The sequence below is a fragment of the Melanotaenia boesemani genome, chromosome 21 (genome assembly GCF_017639745.1).
Source record: "Melanotaenia boesemani isolate fMelBoe1 chromosome 21, fMelBoe1.pri, whole genome shotgun sequence".
Classification (NCBI taxonomy): domain Eukaryota; kingdom Metazoa; phylum Chordata; class Actinopteri; order Atheriniformes; family Melanotaeniidae; genus Melanotaenia; species Melanotaenia boesemani.
Genome location: NC_055702.1, coordinates 21,916,258 through 21,922,257, shown reverse-complemented (window position 1 = coordinate 21,922,257; position 6,000 = coordinate 21,916,258).

The following is a 6,000-nucleotide window of genomic DNA, read 5'->3' as shown; positions in this document are numbered from 1 at the left end:
GCATTATTAAAGTCAAGAAACGACATAAAGCAGCTATGATAGATAAATCAAAAGTCAAGAATTTCCTGCTTCATGGAGGAGAGGCGGTCAGCACCACAGTGGTTCAGTCTAACCCCTGCTGGTCCATCCCCCAGTGATGTAAAGCTGAAAAAATCTAGATAGCTAAATTAGATATGATACCTCCCAGAAGTGTGAATGAGATGGGTTTTAGATAATCATCTCCTTATAATAAATATGGATCAGTATTATTATCATTATATCTTTATTGTTAAATAGAGTCCATTATTACAGTTATTATCATCAAATCTCATTATTCCCCTACTCAGGGATTTAAACCCTAACATCACTGAATACTTTCTTATTAACCCCATCCCATGTTATCTTTATATGTATCTTCTTATTTGTCTCTTTACTTTCTGACCAAGGAACTTTACTCCTAACCCTAGCCTCTCGGGCCCTTTATTTCATAACCCATCAGATTTCATTAACTGCTTGAGTCTGGGATTTATTAATGCCTTATTATATGATTTGATTTCTAACACTAATCTACTGCATCCCCATCTAGTTATTCCTAAATAAAAGATCAAACCAATGATTATAGAATATCCATTTATAAGAATTCTTTTATATTTTCTAAAGGTGATATGCTGGTGTGTCTCTTCCTCTTTACCAGGACATCCTGCCCAGAAGAGGTGATATTTCAGGGGAGTGGGGTTACCGGAAACAGGAATGGAATGGCCAGTGCACTAGCTCTGCAGCCTCCGGCCTTCATCTTCTGGCAGCAGAGTTAACATTGTTTTCTTTCCCTGCCCCAATCCCAACATAAGTGTATGTAACTGTCGCTGTAACTTCATTCTGATGGAAAAATCTGAAAATCTGGTGGTCCTTTAGACGGGAAGTTTGGGATTTATGAAACAAAGATGGAACCATCAATAAGAACGCTGTCATGTGTGGACGGAGCAGGAAGAAGTTTCAGTTATACCCAAGCTGCTCTATCTTAACGTCAAGCACGCATTTGTTGAGACTGCAACTTCAGGATTAACACCTAGTTTTCTGCAGACCAAAAGCTAGGTCTTTATATTCTGAGCTATCCTGTCATAAAACAGATTAAAGATTTTAGTCGCCCTAAAATAAAACCAACCAGACATCAGAGTGGACTTTATTGGCTTCTTCCCTTCACCGTAAAGGAACATATCAAAGTCTTTGCTTTGAATTATCTTTCTTATTTTTATTAAAAGCCATGCTGGAAACATAACTGTGTCAGAATAAGAGTTGAACTGTGAGGAAGTCGATGTGACGACGGTTAAATTCACCCTCACTCTGAACTGATGGAGTGATGCTGCTGAGCTGCTCTCATCTCATCTTAGATGTAATTTTATTTCTTCGTCTGTTTAACAGGTCAAACAGGAATAACCACAACAAGAGAGTCAGATGCAAACAGGACTTTAATTAAAGAAGATAAATCAGAATGAATTCATACAGAGTCACGGAAGAATGATTGATGTGACTGATTTGTAGGATCAATAACAGAGTTACATGTTGGTAGAAAAAACCCTCTGAGATCTCTGCATTGAAAACACTTATTTCAGAAGAGAAAATTCATCACCAGACTAATTAAACTTTTTCTTCTGCTTTTGCTGATGACGATGCTCAGATGCGTTACCATGACGACTCACTTGCTAAAGCACAGGAAGATCTGGGTTGCAGGCCAGCAGCCACAGCCATTGCCTGAGTTGAGGCTTTTATCAATAACATGGACCCCGGCATGTTGAAACGGCTCCACCAGCTCCTTGTTGAAGATCACAGTGATGGTTTTGATGGGGGAGGAGTCGCAGTTGGCCTTGTTGTACCACAGGAACACATCCTTTCCTTTGGTCCCCTCGTTGAGATCCTGGTTGACTGGTTGGTAGTTACCGTTTTGAAGGTTCTCGTACTCTTTATCATTGGTGGAAATCCTGCAGATCTGTGAGGCCTCCCTTTGGGTCGGTGGTCAGGCGGTACCAGATGAAGACGCTGGCCCCTCCTGCTCCTCTGTTGGTGTTTCATCCACTCGGATGGCAACCCGTTCTCAAAGTACTCTTGGTCACCTGCAGAGGAATTGTTGGCAGTGATGTCACAGACGTACACCTGTTTCTCTCTTTGCAGCCACAGGTAGATCCATTGTTTTCCAGCATTTCGGTTCAGATCACAGGCCGTTCGCTCCCAACCAAACTTAAACTTCTGGCTTCATCGTCAGTAGAGACGTCAACTTTCACAATGGGGATATCATACACTGAGGAGCCCCTTATAGTACCACAGGTAGATCTCATTTCCACATGCTCCAGCATTGAGGTTTTTGTCCACCTTGTGGTACCCTGCAGTGTTTAGGCCCTCACTCATTTCAGTGTTGAAGGAAAACTGGATCCTGGTGATCGGTGAGCAGTTTCCTTCTTTGTACCACAGGTGGATTTCCTTCCCTCCGACTCCTTTGTTCAGATCACATGCTGAGCTTTTTTAAAGTGACGTTCACGGAGCTCGGCCTCCTCGGCTTTATTCAGAGACACTTGGAGTTCGGTGATGTACATGGTCACTCTGGATTTCTGCTTTAAAATGAGAGGATACAGGAATGAAGTACACAATGCAGTGATGACAGGAATGTGCAAGAAGAAACATCTGATTCAGGTGTCAAACAGAAAAACTAAACAGAGAAATAAGTTAATCAAGCTATATTCAGAAGAACAGGAACTGCAGTGGTGCTAGCTGCTGGAGATGGAGGGACACTTTCAGCCTCCGTAATACAGAGTAAGAAGAGTGTTAAACACTTACGTGTCTGCAGACAGTGTAGGACTATAGAAAGTCACACTGGATGGCTGAATGCTGCTGTTCCTTCACATAGTCGGCTGCCTTTATATACACAGCTGACATGCTGAGGTGCTAAAGAAATTACCATGAAAGAGACGTCATTATTCAGAGGTACGCTCCACCCAGCTCCTTCATCTAGCTGTGTCATCCAACGGTCCTGACTTGACCGGTTGATTGACACAGCTAGATGACACATTATCGTTTGACTTTCATTAAACATTTATCCATTAAAATCATGTCCAACAAGAGAAGTTAGCTCTGTTCTCTGACATGACTGAAGATATGTGACTCCAATTTGTGTGTATTTATAAAACACTCTACGGTTTTTCTTTTCTTTAAAATATTCTTTGTATTTTTGCACCGTGGGATGGAGAGAAACGTCTTCATTGATTCCTGTGTGTGTACTCACATACTGCAAAACTGACAATATAAAGCTTGAATCAAGAATATCAATGACAAAATCCACAGCTTTTAATGGCAGTGACATGCCGTCCTTCTGAGAAAAACTGGAAATCCTTTATTCAATCATTTCTTTTCCAAAGAAAGAGTTCTGTCACTCTGACAAACAGTAAAATTATCTTGTTTTTGCAGGTACTGCTGCTCATTGTGAAATCATTTACAGCTTTTGCTTTTTCTCAAGAAATGCTTGGGAGTAACAACCTTATGACTCAAGAACCTGATCCACCTGTCTTAACCATTTCACTGTAACAGCATAATTATCAATGACAACTTGCTGCTGTTTACACTGGAAAGGTAAGGGACACAAAATATATTATAAAGTTTTGGGGTTCTTTTATGCAATTTTTTATTAATAATTTAAGTCTTGAATAACCCTTAACTGTGTCTCTTTTGTCATCACAGGGACGACACGAACAATGCTGTACCTGAGAGTACTGCAAACTTGTCCCAAACTTTTGATCATGGAAGAGACAGCAAATGTGGCACAAAGATCAAGCAAAGATCAAACATTGAAATTATACAGATGAATATGACATCATTTACAAACCAAAGAGATTGTGGACTTCAGTAGAGGCCACACTGACCATCATTGGTGCTGCTGTGGAGAAAGCGAGCAGCACCAAGTCCCTGGGGCTGCACATCTGTGAAGACGAGTCCTGGACAGCCAACCGCACGTCCCTGGTGGAGAAAGCCCAGCGGCACCTCTATTTCCATCCGCAGGCTGAAGAGAGGGAGAGCCCCCAAGTAGAGTCATTTTCATTATCTCTGATGCGAAACATAGTAAAACAGACAGGTCCTCACAATATCCGAACCATCAAATAATAAAATCCACTCACACACATCAACATGATCGTTCACTGGAATCAGCAATAAAAAAACACTGAGGACATCAAACTAGTAAAATAAAAATGAAAAACGAAATGATACATCAATGTCCCTTGAATAATAAAAATGCTCAAGAATTAAAACAACAACAAAAAAAAAGAATCAAAAACATGATTCAATAAAATCACAAAAAGATTAAAGTCATCTGTAGCTGTTTAAAATGCTACAGCACGTGGAACAAAGGTTTGGTTTTAGTCTGATTCTGAATCTCAGACCTGAGGGACGCAGTTCAAAGTCCTGGTGTGGCAGCTGGTTCTGGTTTCCCACAATGCCCCTGGCTTTCCACCTTACCTGCTGCTCATATACAGCAGGACTGAGGACTGAGGGAGGCCTCCTTCACCACCTGCTTAACTTCATAGAACCTTCTGTTATCAGGCAATCAAACCAGAAAATGAAGGAAAATGTTAAGTCCGATTTAGTAAAAGACTTCATGTTTTGATGGATTTTCATTCATCCATCATGTTTCTGAGCGACTAAACGTTGGCGAGGATCAGGGCCGGATTAAAAGTTGATTCCAGTGTCTTTCCTCCTCACTTGACTGCCGCTCAGTGCTTCTGTTCCATCTCTCTGTCATGGCTTCTGTCTCTTTCTTTCTTTCTGTCTCACAATCACTCATTTGGTCCTTACTCTTCAGCTCTCCATCCCCACCTTGTTGTGTCTCAGCCTCTTCTCTCTTCTTGTCATAAAATAATATGGAATCAATTCAGATCAACTGGACAGCCACAGGGCTGCAAACATTTCAATAATCCTTGGAGTGAGATTTGGTGGAACCAACCAAAATTCTGTTGCATACACAGTAGAAAGGCATTAGACATATTTTGACTCATTTTGTGCTGTTAATCATAAAATACAGCACTCAGGAGTAACAAAATATTTTAAAAAGGTGTATAAATAGGTCTTCAAAGTACCAACAGAAACCTCTAAATAAAACAGGAACCAACTCAACTACAAAAAAGAAGGGATAATAAGACAGAGAGAATTCCGCAATAATAATAAGATCTGTGTGCCTTGTCGGATTGGCATTTGGCCTTTTTTGGGGCCTTAATTATCAGCTGATCAAGGTGGTGAGAACATAAAAAATTTAGTACAGCATGTGGAAAATAAGATTATCTGCTTACAGCAGAACATACAGTGGAATAAAAGTTAATGTCAGTGTTACTGAGATTATTCTGTTTGAACCAGCTGCAGATGATTGATTGTAAACTGAAGAACTTCAGCCTCATCTGGACATGATGATGGACCTGCTGCTGCTGGGTCTGAGACTGAGGATCATGCGGTTCATGATGTTACCATGTTAAAGTGGAGCTGAAAGGTTCAGTATATATGATTGTTATGCAATCATAGACAGTTCCCAATTAGGCAGTTCCTAGTTAGGCAGTTCGCAGTTAGGCAGTTCCCAGTTAGGCAGTTCCCGGTAAGACAGTTCCCAGGTTCCCAGTCAGACAGTTCTGTGCTGGAAAAATCTTCGTGGGGAGAATCAAAATGATGCTGAGTCAAAACTGTCTTTCACAAGTTTATTATAGCAAAGAGAAATATAAAAAAAACATGCAGTCAAGCATGCAGAGAGATCTCTCTGATCAAACAAGGAAATGTCACAAAGTTATATAGATCTCTGATCACGCCATTTCTAACAATCATCATCATGCATGTCTCGATGGGGATATCTATAAAGGTTGTTGCTAGGGCAAATTTTGAGAGAGTTCTCCATAAAAGGAAACTAGACTAAACTTGAGACAGCAGGTGATCTTTGCTCTTCACTTCACCCTGCTAGTAAACAGGAAAAGGGAAACTATAAAGAGAACTGGCCAGCGTCTG